We start from the raw sequence: 19,145 nt of genomic DNA on the forward strand, positions 1-19,145 counted from the left end.
AAAGGGAGTTTATTCTCTGAGATCACTAGCGCTGAGACTTGGGGCACTGTTCTCTTATGTGTCAGAGGACTGCCAACCCTGACATTTTCAGAGACAAAATTTCACATGCTTTTCTGAAAGGAATTTAAAATTTCAGAAAGATGAAACATATTTCTGAAAATACCTTTATAATGACCAGATCTAGCAAAATTACTTTCATAAAAGCAATATTGCTATGTTACAATTTGCAGTGTCACTGCTACTGGCACACTATAGAGGGATGCAGTGCTTTAAAGGGCCTGCATAGTTTAGTGGCTCACATATATTTTATTTCTCAGAGCAATTGTAATTGCCTGTTGCCTGGGGGAGAGAAGAAATTTACTATATTAAGCACTAAATATAATGTGTAATTGTGTTTAAATATAAACTCTTTTTTCTTTTTTTTTAACAGATCACGCTGAAAGTAATAGTTAATAACAAATAATGTCTGGACATCAGGAATGACTTTATGAAATTGTAAGGCATGCCTTGACCCACAAAATCTGTTAGTTTGCAATGCCTGCACATGCCTGTTTTTAATTTCCTAAGTTGGGAATGAACTGAACAACACATTATATCAATTGCAGATCCCCCCCCCGGGTTACAAAGCATCAGAGCATTCAAACATGTCAAGTGAGATCTATAGCAGGAAAGACAGTACTGTGGGGATCAGGTAGGGTGTTCAGCATTTGTTCTGTTCCTGTGCCGCTTGTGCATGCTTGTTTTGCCTTTCAGAAAGATGGACCTCAGCACAGCTTTGTTTAAGCCAGACTCCAACATTTATATTCTCCAGGTATGTTCTCACTCTCTGCAGTCATCATCCTGGGCTTGAAAAAGATCACTCTCGCTACCACTACTAACAATGGAAGTAGCTGAGGATGCAGCAAGGTTTCTCCTGTTTGGAGAGTATATGCTACCCATCATCATCATGGAGTTTCTAGAGGTGTGCACGCTTGCCTTCTCTGGTCAGGCGATGTGGCAAAGTAATCTCTTGCCAACAGTGCAGATCTTTGGCTCAGTGCCAATCTCAGACTCTTCCAAGTGCTGTGCTTTCAACTTAGAAGGTGGAAAGAGAGAACTGAAAGACTTCTGGCTCTGTTACTGCAGAAGGGAAACTCAGAGTCAGGGACTGATGTGCCAGAACAGGATGGGGCTTTTGAGATGCATGCCAATACAAAGGAAAAGATAGTTTGAATTAAGTCTTCAGGAAGTAAATTAACTGAGTTAGGTTAAACAGTAGTATTTCTCAGACTATTCTGTTTCCTGATACCAATCAAGCATAATTAATCTGTATATAAATATTATAATTATGAAGGAAGATAAGGATACACAAGTTGCACCTAGCTGAAATTTTTTTTCTGAAATGTCTCTTGAGAAATAAGTCCTTTTTCTAGTGGTTGGGTTTTTTTTTACTTGAAAGTCTATTTTCATTCATGCCTCAGAAGATGGGGGAAGGCAAATAAAATAATTTTTGACATGTTTTCTTTTATTCAGTATTTTTGCCTTGATTGAATCTAGTCAGTGAGCAAGCCACAGGTGACTCAGAGGATGACTGTATGGAAATGGATGCTGTTGCTGGGAGGAAGTTTTTCTGAAGCAGGGGAATGGGAGCCTCAGGTAAGTACAACTACTCATATCCTAGTGCCTCTGAAGCTCTGGGCTTCAGTCCGATACATATTGCAACCTGCGAGGCAGATTATTTAGCAACTGAACGAATTTGTTATAATATGGCAATGATGACATTTGTATTGGCATCTGTCTAGCAGCAAATATTTTAGCTTCATGCTAAGCATGATCAAGCCAAACAGGAATTGATTATAAACCCAAGTCAATATTTTGCTGGCAAAAGTAAAGTATTCAGTGAGAAAAAAATGGCCACTTTTCCATGAAACTTATTGTAATGTATTATTAATGCAAAGATGATCAGATAAAAACTGCAACTAGGCAAGCTGTCAAAAACTCGGAGTGAATCAAAAAATTATAAAACACTATTGAGTTAAAACAATCTTATTATAGATCCCAGCAATCATTTTTGCTGCAGCATGCTCCTTAGATTATTTTACTGTTGAGACATTAGTATACAAGGATTTAGAGCTTTGAAGCTTCCCCGTCATTCTCTCATTCACTCTCTTCTTTTGGAATGGTATAAAATTAAAAATGAAATTTACACAGTAAATTATTTAGCTTCAATTCACATTTGAATTGAATAAGAACAATAGAGTTTAAAATAATGGCAGTACTTTTTCCTTTATGGATTGTATTTTGCTGACTTGCATGAAAAATTACTGCTATTACATTCAACCAGAATAAATTGCTATATGAAATCTGTAAACTTAATTTGTGCATGCATTCAACCACTAGCTGCAGACATGGTGCTTTCAGGAAAGAAAATAACCCTGGTGAAATGCTTCTCTGTCTATAGATTTTCTCTGCTTGTGAATGTTTTAAATTTTTATTATCTGTGTCATTCCTAAACATGAGATCCATTCTTCCCAAATGCTGGGCAGTGTCATTAGGTGGATACATTCTGAAATGGGCACCTATAACCATACATATCTCTGAGTGTCTATCCCTTTTTGTATAGGGATTTCTAAAGTGCCTACATCACTCTTGCATTTAAGCTTCATTTTTCTTGGAGATAGCTTAAAGCAAGGGATGTCTTGAAATATCAGCTCTTCTGCTAGATTTCATCTTTGTCTGTCTCACTTAGGAGTAGGCAATTTTTTTTCCCTAAAAGTAAGGTCAGCCCTGAAGATTTACTAGTTTAAAGCAATGTCGCTCTGAAATAGGGAAAAAACTTCCCTTTCTTTCTTGACACAGGTGTCTCAGACCAGAACATGAGCTTACCAGATCAGTCATAGATGCTGCAATATAACTGCCATAAATGCATAGAAGGGGTAAGGTGTTACATATACTTTCTTCTGCTAGTTTTTTTGTCAGATTGCCAGCTCTTTCTATTTTTGTATTCATAAATTAATTTTTCTAAGTGATAAGATAGATGCTTTGTAATAATTGACTTTCAGCATAGGGGGAAAGGTGTTTAGAAGGAACCTGGAAGATCTTTCTTTTAAGCAGCAGTTCTCCAAAAGCCAAGGCACACCATCACAGTAGAGAGCAGGCAGGCAGAGGCAAGATTCTCTGTGGGGTACAGCAGAGTTCCCATACAAATGCAGGAAGGCACCTTGGCACGATGCTGAAATTGAACTGATGTCCCAGCTTCCCCAGCTGGCTGGTTAGCCATCCCCAGCACCACATCAACCATGCACTCCCAGCCTCTCACCCTGGGTTAACACAGATGCTGTAGGCTCAAACTGCAAACAGAGCTCACCAGCATTTGCCTGCCCCCCACAGGGGAGCAATCAACCTTGGTTCTCATTTTAGGAATGTGGGGAAGACTCTTTGTAGGTATTTGAATAATTGATAATCTTAAAATGAAATAGGTTAGGCTTTTTCTCATTTACCAGCTCACCTAAAGTCTGAATGCCACAACAGCTTTCATCTGCTCACAGACATAATGTAATGAAATCACAGTTGATACCATGACCCATGAATTGTTATTTTTAACTTGACATTTCTTTCACGTCAATGCGGATGTTTTGAGAAATAGGAAATAAATGAAATTACTGGGTTCTTTTGAACTAACAGTCTATTGTCAGGTTTATCATGTTACAGTGGTAACAGCAATTGCCTTAAGTGATTTTTAATGGATAACCGCACACATCAAGTTATGATCTTGTCAGATGCAAAACCTAACTAGGGTTAAGTTTCATCAATATTTGAATAGAGAACTGAATAAAATCCTGAGGGCTAAAAAAAGCTTTGAGAACAACAGGTTATTAGGAAAAGATAGTAACAACAGAAAAACTTATTACTGTTAATTAAAATAAATTGACCGTACTGTTTTCAAAAAATTATTGTGATTACAGATGTTTATGCAAAATGTGGATTATTACTTTGTAATTAAGAAGAACAGAAATTTTATAAACACAGTCACAATTACTTCATTTACATATATATGTGTGTGTGTGTGTATACATATATACATGATCAGCTTCGTATTTTCCAGTCTGACATTTGCCAGGTGAAAATGTCACACTGAAATTATATGCATGCACATCAAGAAGAGCCAAGTTCTCTTACTTTGACATCACATAGAATCTAACATGTAACTAGTAGTTTAAAATCAACAATATAAAATTTTTTTGTGATACAATCCAACAAGGCAGTTGGTTCCTGGATCGCATTATGCTAGAATCTGGCAAGCATAAAAAAGAGACTGTCCCTAGATTTACCAGTCAGACAGAGTCAAGGGGACTGGAAATAGACTGTGCAAACAAAGAAATAAGAAGGATAGTTGATTTCTGCTGATTTACATGAATTACAATTTTACTCATTTTATCTAGACTGAATAAGGGCAAGGGAGTAAGGGCAGCCACAAAGGAAAAGAGAAAGAGTCATAGTGCATGGCATTCAGTTTAAAATACCTAAATTTAGGTGGCTACATGAGTGTCTTCATCTGCTGTTCTTGCCTAAGCTTCTAGTGTGTTCAGTGGAGATTTAGCTGAGACAGGGGAATCAAAAGAGCCATTCAGCTCACATACCACATGGTTTATCAGCCAGATTGCTCCCAGAGACGGTGCTAAGGGCATGGAAAGGAACCTACTCCTGCACTGTAAGGGACCTATTCTTCCAGTAAACCATTATACAAAGTATGGTTATCACCTTTCTACCTGAATGCATTGCTTCATAACATTCAATGCTCTTAATTTACCTTAATTCTTAGTTGAGGCAACGTCTGTATGAGGGCATGGCATGGCTGCAGGATCACAGGCCTTCCTCTCCCCTTGTGAGATGAAAGAGATCCAGCTTAGCAACACAAATCTTCCCCAACCCTTCCACAGCACAGCTGTTAATTTCTGTTTTGAATGCAACTGTTCATTTTTATTTATTTGACCTATATTTTGTCGTATTTGGACTGCTCACTTGAACGGCACTCCACATATGTAAACTTAAACAGGTTTTTTTTATTTGTGCTTTCCAAAACACCCTTTGCTCTCAGCATGAACCCAGCACCAATGCTGATCGCGTGAGCAGAAAACAATCTCCTGGAGTCATTTTAGGAGCCTTTCTCTAAACGATGTTGCACCAGTTAGCTGCTGATGCATGAAAACGACATAAAACTGGAAATGCTCTTACAAATGTTTCTGTGTAATTCACAGCATTAGGATGTCAGCTCTTTGGGCTTGAACTTTTTGAGCGACATGGTATAAGTTCACTTGTATCACTTGATGCTCAGGTGTGAGTCATCTCCTTTCTGTACAGTGAGTGGCATTAAAGCCATGGTGGGATTGTAGTTGTCGGCTTTCTCAGATGCAGTTTTAGGATCATGAATCAGATTTTTTTCAGAGCAGAAGAGTAGTTTCATGGCCAGAGCTATCTTCTAACATCTGAGGTTAATTCTGGTTCTCTCCATTTTCTACCTGTGTTGCAGATAAAGTGAATTTTTCCACAAATGTTTTTTCCACACAAGCGTGCCACCAACCACACCAGAACTGTGTTGTAGTTTCTGGAATGATCATGCTGTACTTGCTCTCTCCTTCCCCAGTCTGCTCCCATCTATTCTATTTGGCTGTTATCTGCAGCCCTGGGCTGTAGAAGGAGCATGCCATGGGACTTAGGAGTAGAGTTTTCAGCTTATTAACATCTCAGCCAGTAAAGCATTTGATTCCGTAGGGGCATGTCAGTAAACCTCGAGGAAGATCTTGTCTGCATTAATGTCTTTTTGGCTACTTGTGATGTTGACCAGTCCATTACACTATCAGTTATAAGACCTACCAGCTGCATTTCAAGCCTCAGTACTTTACAAACCTTCAAATTTCTTCCAATGTGTATGGTGACCCATTATCTGAAATGAGCTCATCACAGAGACAGTGTTTGGTGACTATCACCTCAGTGTGATTCACTAGATGCTGGCTAATGTGTTGCTTACTTCTCTTAGTTTCAAAAGAACAACTATAATAATCAATTATCAGCAGGCGGTGGTTTCCTCCATGTTCAAATACATCAATTGCCAGTTGCTGCCAAGCTCTGCTGGGAGCATCACAAATGGTCACAGCCTCCCAGGGATTCTGTCTCTGGTACTTTGCACAGTGGCAATGATTTCTGACCTTTTTTCCTTTATATGTATTCATGTTGGCCCAATAAAGTCTGCTTGTTGCCCAGTTTTTTGCATAATGTCATCTAAAGTGTCCTCATGAATCTTTTCAGACTCGGTGCATTTTAATTGGAGTCTCTGTTTTCCCCTCTTTCTGCACTTTCTCTTTCTCTCAGTCACCTTTTGGTTTTTTCCATTCTAAAAGTCTCCGGTAGTCAAGGGAACTAGTTTCTGTGCAGCCCAGTGTGAGCTTATTATTTCTTTTAAGGGACTCACTGCATTGTCACTCTCAGTTTCTCCATTTTCCAACTCCCATGTTTTGCAGATCTGGTAACTGCTACAGCAGTCTGTGTGTGCGTGTGTGTGCTTGTTCTTCCAAATACTTTTCTTGAGCTTTTTGCTTCATTTTGTTGTGTTCTCCATTTTGATCTTTGAAATGCCTCAAGTTTTTATTTTTCACTTGAGGTTTACTTTCCTAATTCTAGCACTAGCATGGAAATCATTGTGGCACAAAAGACAAAGTTTTGTCAAGAATCTCCTTTCATTCATATTATATAATATAAAAGCAGCCAGACAGAGTTGAGAAAAAAGTATATTCAACCCAGTGCCTTACTCCTGGCAATGGCTAACAGAAGATGCCAAAAGATGAGTTTGATGGCTGTTGGCCATCTATGTTAATACTAAAATATTCTCCAAGCATTCTACAAGTTACAGGACGGTGGTTTCATAAGCCAATGCAGTGGTTTCATGAACCAATACATTGGGGATTTTGGGATGGTTATATTATTTATTTATTTTTCATTTAATTAGCCTCAAAAAATTTATTCTCTTAATTGGACAGGTCGGTTTTAGAATCTGTGTAAGTGCTTATAGCTATGTGAGACAAAAAATTCTGCAGCTATAGTAATACCTGTGTGAAAAGCAACTTGCTTTAATTTTGGTTTTATGAACATACCACCCCTGAGTGCCTATTTATGCCTTCTTGTTCTTATATGGGAACAGATCATAAGTTCTTTCCCGAATGTCTTTCCCTGGCCTTCACAATTTCATAATCTTTTGCCTCCCTCACTCACTGCTTTTTGAAGCATCATGTTGTTTTCTGGCTTGTTCTATGTTCTTTTCCTGATGATTCTTTACGTTGGCAATTTGGTTTTTTGATCATAACTCCACCTTGCTAACATTTTCAAGAAATTTTCTACTTATCCATTAGAAGGCCAAGATCTTTGTCCTGAAGGGTAATATCAGATAGTATTGGACAATTACATATCAGAAGTTTTTCCTCATTGTACATTTCCTTACATTGAGTTCTGATGCCCAGTCATTCAGGTTTTAGAGGTCCTTATACTGTTTTCCACTGTTGGTCTTCAACTTTCCTACCCTGAATAACCCAGTGTTCTCAGAAAACTTTGACACTTCACTGGCCACACTCTGTTTCACGGCATTTAAGAGTATGTTAAACAGCATGAGTTCCAGCATGGTCTCTGTGGGACTCCATTGGTGACCTCCCTCCACCGTGAAAATTGGCCATTTACTCTTACCTTTTATTCCAATTGTTTAATCAATTGTTTATTCATGCAACAACCTTCCTTTTTATCCCATACCCATTTAGATACTTTAAGAACTTCTGTGGAAGAACCTTGCTAAATGACTTATGGAAATCCATGCATCAGCCAGATTTCTTTTATCCACATGAATGAAATAAGCAGTTTTTAAAGTGTGAATAATCTGACCTATTTTCCAGTCACCTACATTAGGATAAAACGAAGTTACCCTTGGAGAGCTTATTCACTCCACTGACTTGAAAGGGAATCTAGACATACAGCCGTTGGCTTCAGTGAGTTTTCCACTAGCTACCACAGGTATCTCTACTTTTCTGTATAAAATGCATAAGGAGATATGTATACAGATTCCTGGTCCACAGATCATTTATCCATTGCTGTCCCACAGAATTAATCTCTTCCCTCCAAGAGCAGTTTTCTGAAATAGCTCTTGCTCCAAAAACAGGTTTCTGAAAAAGCTCTTGCTCTAGAGTCCGTCCATTTTTTCCACTTAGTACCCAAATTGTGACATTTTTCTGACACTATGCATTACTTTCCCTTGAATGCTCACCACAGTGGAGAATTCCAAGGAGATATCATTGTTTGCCTTGACCACACAGCCACTCACTCCCTACCCCAATCCAGTGAGATGGAGGAGAGAGTAGTAAGGGTGTGAGACAGAAAACTCATGGGCTGAGATAAAGACAGTTTAATAGGTAAAGCAAAAGCCAAGGTGTACAAGAAAAGGAAAGCAAGACATTCATCTGCCACTTCCTATGGGCAGACAGGTGTTCAGCCATCTCAGGAAAACAGGGCTCCTTCACTTGGGAAGACAAATGCCATCGTTCCAAAATTGTCTCCCCTTCCTGCTTCTTCTCCCAACTTTACATACTGAGCATGATGCAATACGGCATTGAATATCCCTTTAGTCAATGTGGTCAACTCTCCCAGCTGTGTCCCCTCCCAGCTTCTTGAACACCCCCAGCTTACTCGCTGGTGGTATGTTGTTAGAAGCATGAAAGGCTTTGGGTCTGCGCACGTGCTGCCCACCTGTAACTAAAACGTCTCTGTATAATCAACACTGGTTTCAGCACAAATCTAAAACAGCCAAAACCAGCACAGCAGGACAGGGAAGACTATTAGAGAAACGTTAATGGGGCTTTTAAAGACTGAATTCACTCTTATCAGCTCAGATCCTTACACCTGAGCACAGAAGAAGCAGCAGTATCCCAAGGCACTTCCTTTATGCCCTCGAGGGATTGCATCCAGCGACTTGTCACATAACAAGTTGTCTAAAAATATGCACTTTCCATTACTTAATGCTTATTTTTAAAACTGTGGACCTTAGTTTTACACTAGTTTTGGTTTCTCTAGCTCATCTTTTTTCCACATAGATTGATATTCTTTCAGATTGACCCTTTTCCATGAATGAAAAGGTACAGATTCACATGTTCAATGTCTTATTTAAATATTTAATCTTCTCACATAGCCTGGGAGAAATATTGATATATTTGTCAGATATTCTTATTGTAACAGTGAAAAAAACATTCATTTAATTTATTATATTACTATAACAATGTACTACAGGCAATTTGACCTTGTGGACATATTTTCTGTAGATATTTGAGAGTTTCTTTATTCAAAGGTTTCAAATGGTTGTTAGAAATAACCCAATCAGATTTCCTTTACGTTAACGATATTAGTTATTTGAACTCAGATAGCTATATTTCTCTGTCTGTATCATCTTAGCGTAGCAATTCAGATTTATGGAACAGTTTGGCTGGCTGCATTTCTACTGATAAAGAATTTGTATGGGACAGCTTCGTTGTCCTTTTGGTCCACTCTTTTGTGTTTTAATTTTCCTAACAGCGCCTGCTTATTTACATTTTCTTTTCCTTAAGCTGCTGAGTTTATTATTTAATATGGTTAATTTTATTTCGTTTCTCAGATTATATATCAGCACCTTCTTCAAAAGCTTGCTGATAGTTTGTGATTAGAAAATTCTAATCCAAATGAGTTTAAAGTCTATTCTTAGGCAACCACTACAGCTGTCCTTCTTGATTTAGACTAAACGCCTATAATTCTATAGCTAATTAAATTAAATCTTTGAATGCCCTATCTCTAGATTTAACTATCAGACCACTTTAGAAATATGAATATTTTAGGGGGTTGAAATTAGATGATTTATTGTAATGTATCTGGGGATTTTATTATGCCTCCTTTGAAATTACATAACATTATTTAATTCCAGATTAATATGTCTAGCAGCAAGTCCCTCAGTATTACTGACTTGTTCATCACAAGCCCTTGTTCTAACATCTGTCTTCTGTTTCTTTTGTCTGTGCTTCCAGACCAGATCCATGAAATGTCACTTATTTTTGACCTTGGCCTTGCTCTCTTTCATGGTGATATTTCTCCCTCATGTTTGCATTGGACTGCTGAGACATCTCTTCTGCTTTTGAGACTCAGCAATGGCTGTGGAGCACTGGTCTTCTACCGAAGCATGCCTGACATGGGGGACTCCTTGCTGGAATAGACATCAGTACAGCCCTCCAGCTTCCAGCAGGAGGACCCTTGCTTTGTCACGGTCAACCCTGCAGTCACCCCCTGGGGTACCTGTCATTTTCTGTTGTTTCCCACATGCACAGAACATTTCCCCAGACTCAGAAAGTGGTTCCCTAGAGCAGGAACAGCTCCCACAAATGGAAGGGCCACACTGGGCTAGATGTGTACAAACACACCCCATCTCATCCCATTTCTGCTTTTTTTGACAAAGCAGGCAAAGGCTGGAGGAAATAGTGCCTGGTTGCTGCCATGTGTGTCATGGCAGAAGTGGGGTCATGGAAAGATGGACCTACTTCCCCTCTGTTCCAGAGGAAGCATGTGGCAGAGTGGGGAGATAAACCCAGATCTCCCAAATGACCAACAGTGCCTTAGCTGTAAGGCTGAATGTCTCCACTGTGATGATGAACAGCTTTTCAGATGAGTTGCAAAGCAGTTAGCTTGCTCCTCTGCAGCCATTAAAGATCCCAAGATTGCTTTTCATAAGCTTCCAGTGTTACTTAACTGAGTGTCCTGGCTGCAGTCCAGCCTGGCTTAACCTAGACCGCATTTCCCAAATTCCATCATTTCAGCTGTGTAACGTAAATCATGCTTACATCTCACTCAGCACTGCTGATGCTGCTAAAGAGTTACAAAGGCTTGTTTCATAGCCACTGTAAAGCCATGAAGGGAAGCAATCCCTTTATACAAATGCTGTATGCAAAGTATAGTCTGTCTGTCTATTTGCATTTCCTGCATTTCTTTTCATCATGTTTATTATCATTGTTATCATGTCTGTTTATATGTAACTGCATGGACTAAGGAGCTCTGTGAAATGTCAGTCTTTCACCCTGAACTTGAAACTGATTATATACACAGATGTCAAGGTCATGTTTCAGTAACATTTATTTTGGAAACTCTGCAAACAGACAGAAAGAGTTAAATAAATGTGATTGTTTTTCTGACTCTTAGGCAGAGTCCTTACAAATTTCTGAGCACCTCTTGAGAATTTTCTCTTCATTTTCATATTAAAGCAGCCATAAGATCTGAATTAATCTGCCTTTTCTGCTGGATGGCCCTCTCCAGACAAGACGCACCAAACACTGTACATGTGATCCTGGTGCATTCATATCCAGTAGTTCTGTTGTGCAGTTTCCTAGGTTTGACTGGCCTGTCTAATCACAAGACAAGTTCCATAGGGTCAAACACCTTAATTTTTCCATTCTTTGCCACTGGGGCAAGGCTGTGTTTTCAACACTACTCTTCCTTAGGGAGATGGTGCAGGAAACAAAACCCAACAGGTTACAGCCACCTTAGGCCAGCACTGACCAACTGATTGCAACATGTATTCTGACCCCAGAACATGTAAGCTCTGCATTTGTTTGTAGCTTTGTTTTAAAGTACGTCATGGTCATTTTATGAAAGTATTGTCTCCATCTGACAGTTTTACTGCTCTTAAGCACTGGGAAGATATTCATCAGCCTTCTTAAGAAGCTCTGCCCATATTCGATGCAGAGATTTTTGCCTTCCTCTACTTAAAATAGCATTCATGTTCAACTTCAGTTTCCTTCATGGATTTTTTCCCTGTTTATTTTTCTGAACTGATTTCAAATCCAGGATAACTCTTTTTCAGACACGTAGAGAGGGCAAAAAATCCTGAAAGCAAAAGACCATCAGTAGACTTCAGTTGTTTGCCGCCTTTTCAGCTGAGACTGCCTGTGGCCAAGGCTAGGGGGCTTTTCCCCCCCACTGCATTTAGGCTGGTGGGGGGTGGATTTTGAGGCTCAGCACTTGAGCAGAGCCAAGTGGACGGGCTGATAAAATCAGCTTGGTGCTTGGGAGAAGAATCCCAGGCGAAATTGGAGACAGGCCAAGAGAGGCTCGGGAGTTGCCTGTCGAAGCTGACCGGAGGCAGCCAAAAACTGACTTAGAGGAATGAAGATTCCAGGATGTGGACGCTTGATAAGCTACACTGCAGCAGCTTAGAACCGAGGTGGGACACCGAGAGGGAGAGATCACCAGCAGCAGGAGAGCAAGGACTCAAAGCTATCTTCTCGGACTTCATGAGGAGGAGAGACTACAACAAACAGCTGCTGGACTTGGTGAGGAGGGAGTGTTCAGGAGCCCAGAACTCTCCCACAGCAGACTGTGTTACATATCAGCCTTAAAGGCTGCTCCTGGACTAAAGTTAAAGGAGGGGCTTGAAAGGACTGACTGATAGTAATGTAATATATATATATATAGTTGCCTTTAGTTTGTATAGTATTTATTTGTGTAAATAAATGTATATACTTCCCCCTTCCCCTACAGAAGCCTCTGGTCTGAAAGTTTCTCTCCGGTGTTAGGATAAATTGTTGAGAAGGGGTGGGGGAAGCTTGGAAGTTGGATTTTAGATTTTTAATGTGGCTCAAACTGCCACAAGTATGTCAACATCAGCTTTGGCTGTAAAGCCCTGTGCATGTCGAGCTGTTTTAGATTATCTGATTTTATGTCCTTCATTCATCATTCATAATCCATTTTACCACTGCTGTATGATATGACTGCAATAACACCTAAGACTTGTTTGGAATATTAATTTTTCCTAAGAGTTATTTCTTTTCTGGGACAAAGATTTAGAAACTTTTCTGCATAAGAAGTAGTTAGTTAGTTTTCCTTATTATCCTGTTCCAAATGTATTTCTTTCATTAGCTAGAAGTGTGAATTAATATTTGAGACTTCTCAATAGGTTTTTAACTTTCTAAAACCCTGACAAAGGTACCATGGCATTGACACTCTGCCTTTTTGTTACATATCCTCAAAAAAATTACTAAAAATATCCATTCCTGTTAAATGAAATCCAGCATGTTATATATACTCACAGAAATGTGGTCCAGAAATTGCAATATATAGCCAACTTGAAAAAATTAAATTGATCAGTACTACATACACTAGATTATCAAAGCTTGATTTAAAAATCAAAGCTTCATTTTAAAAAAAAATCACTAAAAAGAAAGGCCCAGGAAACCAAAACATAAATTCCCCTTGTCATGTTCCTGTGTTATTGGCAGATGCCCCAGGCAACTCTGCTATTTCTCTCTCAGAGGGTGAAACCATTACCCTAGAGCACGGTGTCTGAAGAGCTCTCAGGGCTCAGAAAAACTCCAGGGCAGCAGACCTGTTTAATAGGGATGTGGAATGACGAGGGCAAGGATTTCCAAATCTCACCACCTGCAGTTCTCTTTTATTGGAAACCTAAACACTTGAGTGTATGTTTCAGTTTCAGTACTTACTCCCAGTGGCTGAAGGGGGTAATGAGCATTGCAGGACTGCTGACACAACTAGCTCTGTCTGTCCTTTTGCGCTGTTTGTCCTCTCAGCAGAACAAGCCATGATGAAAGCCAGGGATGTGCATGGGCCCTTGTGCCAAGTAATGGCAACAATTTGTTCTTAACACCATATTTCTTCCATCTGCTCTTTATGCTCTGTCCTTCCAGAGAATATGGATCTGCTTTCTTCAATCCATCTCCAGTAATCTGTGATGACACCAGATACCATGGAAGAGGGGGAGCAAGCATGACCCTACTGCAGGACTCTGGATCCTGCCTAGCAACAGCATCCACCAATGTGCTGGTCATGTGCTCTTCCTCCCCTGGCTGGAAGAACAAATGTTAATATTCTTCACATGTGACTCCAGAAACTGAATAATAGGAGCTGACCTGACCATAAATGCTGGGATCACAAAGTCTCAGGAGTTTAGTTGCTAGCATAATGCATCATTACGCTGCTGAACCAAACTCGTTGCTTGCTGTTTACAACCACATTAAATATGAATAAGAGAACTAAACAAACCACTGAAAAACAGTCTAATTAAAATGTGCAGTGAGATAGGCCTATGGCTTTTAGTGCTTTTAATTCCCCATGAAAAAAATAAAAGCGTATTCTCTTTCCTTCTTTTTCATGACATTTTTTCCCACACAGAAAGGCTAAAAGCAGCTGCTGTTAGCTTGCTGTTAACAAAGGACTTTCGCCTGTGAATTTGCCTGTGAATGACTTTGCAGGGTTGAGCAAAGCATCTGCAGATCAAAACAAGACTTAAAACAACAGTGAATATGATCAAACTTCATTTGTTTGCCCACTGATCTCCACTGCAGAATAACCCTCACTGCCTGTAGAGGTCCTTTGCTCTCTGACCTGGAAAAGAAGGGGAGTCAGGGACACAGAAGACACAGCAAGGCAACAGAAGACACAGCAAGGCATGGCAGGGCACACTGCCGCTGTGCCAGCTCCTCTTCTCTGTCCAGGCCAAAGACTATGCTCAGTTGTAAGCATGTCCTTGGGGAGTCAGCATTACTACTCACTGGCTGAAATATAAGCAGGTGCCTAAGTGCTGTGTAAGCTAAGGACTAATTGGGAGTTCTTGTATCTCTTCAGTATGAAGGGTTTGCTTTACAAGTTTTACAAAAGTTAAAAGTGACATACTCTATAAGCGGCACTTAGAGTCTTTCAGTTTTCAGTGTTCCTTCTCATTTGAAGAATCTGTAAAACAGCCTTCTTCAGCTCTAGTCATCTGCACTTGTCCCTAAAGGAGAAGTATCTGTTAAATGTTTTATGATGTATAAACAAGTACATTTCCTTTAAAAATGACAGTGTTTTCACAAACAATGCCCCAGTCCCTGGATTTAGCTCCAGAGAGGTATTTCATGGAAAACACCTTCTAGTCACTCTGCTTCTGATTACAGTAGCAGATCTGAAAAATGGCCACTTGCCACATAGGCCTCCAAGCACTTGTAATCCCCCTTCTCCCAAATCAAATGCATCTGAATTTCTTTGCCTCATAGAATCCAGGAGGGTTTTTCTGGGGAGTGAGAAAAAACAAGTATTCTGGAAAATGAGTAGCTGAATATTTCCCTCTGGATTTGGGTTGATAAATATTAAAGGATGGCAGCAGTTCTTATTTGCAGAGAAGAAAAAGACACTACTCCAATCTCCTGAGCCATATTGGAAAGTTTATTTTATTTAGCAAAGATGAAAATTGTACTGGGGAGATTAACACTTTGATAGTCCTGAAGCATTTTAGCACCCCCCAATCAGAGGAATTGAATCAAGAGAGGTTGCCCATTGCTATGCTCGCTGCCTGTCCTGACAGGTGTATCAGGGAACGTTTGCCAAAAAGGCAGAGAATGGTGCATTTCAGATGAGCCATTTGGCCAGAAAAGTAGCTGGATGATAATAATATGTAAAAACACAAGCAAAACATAACCTTGTGTGAATCTCTGAATGCTGGGTTTATTCTTGCAGTCTGCAGCCTCTCAAAAATATTAGAATTAGGCAATATATTTTAAATCACATCAACAACCATTTTCAGAAAAGAACGCATTGTCTAGGACTTGCAGCTCACCAATCACATAATGTGAAACAGTCCACAAACATCCAAAGCAAAGCCCTCTTTTGGTCTTTCATCCAAATGTATAACATTTTGAAATTCTCTAGCTATAGTGTTTCTAAAAATAGACTATTTAGGCTACCAGCATAGAGTATTCTGCTAACCTTTTCAACTGTTTGCAAATGACAAAATTGTTCCCATTGTAATTAATGGCATTACATTGTGGAATACTGAGGAAATGTACCTAAAGGTTCTGACAATAATTTTGTTACTAATATATTCCCCTGGTCTGCCTTTGAACTCTGTCAGTCCTTGCCTTGCAGCTGTGTTTAATGAGTAGTGAGATTATTCAAATGAGCCCACAGCAGAACATTGTTTTCTTAGTTCCTAGATCTTGAGAAGACATCTCCTGCCACAGTCAGTAGGTAAAACCTAAATCACAACCTTAGCATTGAATTCAATTTTATGCTTAAGGGTTTGTAAATACCTCAGTACCCTATAAATATAATTGTGCTCGGTTGTGATGGAGCTGATCTCTACTTACAACAGCTGCCAACGAGCCAGTAATAAAACAAAGGAAAAACCAGCTCAGCCTGTCACTGATGAGTGAGAAGCCAAATATGACTGTACTTATGCCATGGCATAGAGGCTTCTGCAAGTATATTGCAAAGAGAGCTTACAGGACGCTCAGACGGAGCAGATTTGTATATGGGAGATTGTTGCCATCTGTTATTTCCCAGTCTTAACCACTGGGTTTTGTCCCTAGGAGAGAAAAGGGAGACAGAAACAAATTTAATTCTGTCCAAAGATAAATGGTGGAAGACATTTTCCAGCATGGAAAAAAATTAATAAGGTCCAATTTAAAACTGATAAATAGTCAATTCAGTGTGGTGGGATTAAGGATTTTTCCTAAGGAATTTACAGAAAGATAAGCATCTCATGAATAAATAAATTCAACTGCAGCACACAACGTATTTATTGATTCACAACCCATTTGTTTGAGAGTTTGCCCCTGAGGAGCAGAAGGTACCCTATTATTATTGATAATATAAGAGTTACAGTTATATTCAGAAACGACAAGCTACATTAAAATGATGTCTCAGGGTTAAAACAAGAACCCACCAAAGCCAGGAAATTCAAAGTTAAGTCTGACACTATGTCAAACTGCATGGTGTCAGGAAAAATGACAGTCGTGCCTTTGCATATCTTGGCTTCTGTGGTTTATATCTCAATTTTAATGGCATAGAAGTGGCATATCATTTCCTTCTAAATTAATTTTTGTTTTACGTTATCATAAATAAAAAAGAACAGGCAGAACTGAATGTGGAAAGAGGCCACAACAGCTCTCCTGTCACCTGTGTGCGACAGAAAGGACTCTTTACCACTTGTTTAAAGACCTACTTTCTAAATCGATTATTTTTTATTAGTTGCATGTTTACCTGGTTAAACAATTGACTGACAGCTTTTCCGGACAGATATAAGGACAAAATACCTGGTCAAGAAGCTTACAGAGAGGACAGGCAACATAAAAATAAGGCTGGTAGGAAGATGGGCAAAGTCATGTGAGTGTGACTCTGAGTGGTGCTGGGACTTAGAGCTTTTTCAAAGACAGAAGATTTGTTTTTCAGTTATCCCTTTTACTAATATCTTTTGGGGGAGAACACCTTGAAAATAACACCCACATTGCTGGAGACTCAAATTGTCACATTGTTCTCTACCTTGAGCAGCAGCTGCCAGTACCCCTGTGTCCAGTTTGCTGCTGTAAAAAGTCAGGGCAGCTGAACTTTTTCATATTGACTGTCTTCACTGGGGAACATGTTACCCTCACTTGGTGGAGATCTTGCAGGAGATCTTGCAAGAGACCTTTAATCTTTTCATAATCCACATACTTGAAGGAACAGGAAGATATCCTAATTGTATACTAGCTAGCAGTGCTGTATGTGTAATTTCCTTGTGGGAAAAGGTTTAGCTAAAACGATGCTTTCACAGGTAGAGGAAAAACCACATTTGTCCTGGGAGGCAATTCATGAAGCTTAAATTATAACTGGTAGGAATAAATTCTGTTTCTAGTCCTCTTTATTTGTGTAGCTGACAGGGGTATCCCAGGTTACACAAACTTTTACCCTTCTGTAAAGGGTAACTCCTGGCTCTAAACAGGAAACCTAGAGCTGTTTACACAGTGAATTTGTTGTGCATTGCAGAGGACACTGCATCTGTTCATCAACGGCAGGATTATATTTACAGATCTGTGTATTCATAGAAATTACACTCCAGGTTAACTTCCAGGCAGCAAGTGGGGAATCCTACACTTTAGGCAATTTAAAAATGATGTTCTAGTTAACGGGCTAACATAAGAAGTGTTTGATAGGCTGTTTCTTATGTGTGTGGCAAAACTGACAAAGTAGAGCCTTTCTTTACATAGCTCAGCACAGTAAAAGATGTAAGATAAAAAAGATGTAGGGTAGATGCCCAGGCAAGGATCGCCTATTTGAGCATGGGCTTGATAATTGTATTTCCCTCAAAGGTATCTCAGGAGAGGTTTGTCTTCAAAAACAAACATAGTATACATATATATTTTGCCCACAGTGGGCAAATTCATGGGTAGCAGCTCTTCTGACATATTTGAGTTGATAAAAATCCATTATAGAAATGTATTTTTTTCAAAGGCTGAAGAAATAAAGCCGCCGATGTGATGAATTTCAGGTGGCCATTAATAGTTTGAACTTGTTTAAGTTACAAAACTGACAGAAAATCTCACAAAAATCATATGAAAATGTGGTGCAGGTGAGATATGTTTGAACTGTTTACTGGAAGCAGAGAGGGAGATAATATTATTTGAAGGCAATTTTGCAAGTAATTCCTGCTCTCCTAGACTTGGTCAGCATTTCAGCATGTGACTATAACTAGGCTCATGGACAGGGCCTGCCTTTTTTTTCTTATCCCTGATACCCTTACAGTGGTAATCATGCATCTTGTCAGTTGTTATAAAGACAAATGTTCTCCACTGCTGTACTGTCAGCGCATTTCAGTACAAGCAGAACGGTAGCACACCACACCTGTTAGATGTGTGGAATATACCATTTGTCTTGTCATAGCTGCAGAATCAGGTATACCTTGAGATGACAGGATCTTCGGTGCAGGAAAAATTTAGGTCTGCTCTTTACACTGCCGTTGACCATTCTGCTGCCATCTGTGTACTTCCGCAAGGCTCTTCAATACGCTAGGAAATAGGAAGCGAGTTTCTCTCCAAAACCGTTACTTTTTACATGTAGTAAAAACACTGCCTTTTAACTTGGCACACACCATATAGAAAACCAGTAAGCTATACATTTATTATTAAATACAGCACAGTGTGACTTGGAAGCAGAAGTTCATGATCATGACCTTTCTTCTTTTATTCTATTCAGCTTTTGAAGAAACAGATGGGGTTTAGCTTAACTGTTAACATAAATTGCCGTATGGAACAAAACACAGCTGATTATTATATTAACACTGATTTTAATACATTTCATCATGTTATTGTGGCTCCAGT

General features: G+C 39.4%; 1 long non-coding RNA gene across 2 annotated transcripts in view; it reads left to right on the forward strand.

Annotated features, from left to right (window-relative positions):
* The first annotated feature begins 568 nt into the window (after positions 1-568).
* The window catches only part of LOC113993787, a 67,689-nt gene continuing 49,112 nt past the window's right edge, over positions 569-19,145 (forward strand). For both annotated transcript variants that reach the window (XR_003542767.2, XR_005565427.1), the window contains exons 1-3: positions 569-811; positions 1,513-1,635; positions 2,839-2,915. This is a non-coding gene — a long non-coding RNA (uncharacterized LOC113993787). The remainder of the gene's footprint in view (positions 812-1,512; positions 1,636-2,838; positions 2,916-19,145) is intronic.

The sequence above is a fragment of the Pipra filicauda genome, unplaced genomic scaffold (assembly GCF_003945595.2).
Source record: "Pipra filicauda isolate LSUMZ 115617 unplaced genomic scaffold, ASM394559v2 scaffold475_size475193_pilon, whole genome shotgun sequence".
In the NCBI taxonomy this organism is placed as follows: Eukaryota; Metazoa; Chordata; class Aves; order Passeriformes; family Pipridae; genus Pipra; species Pipra filicauda.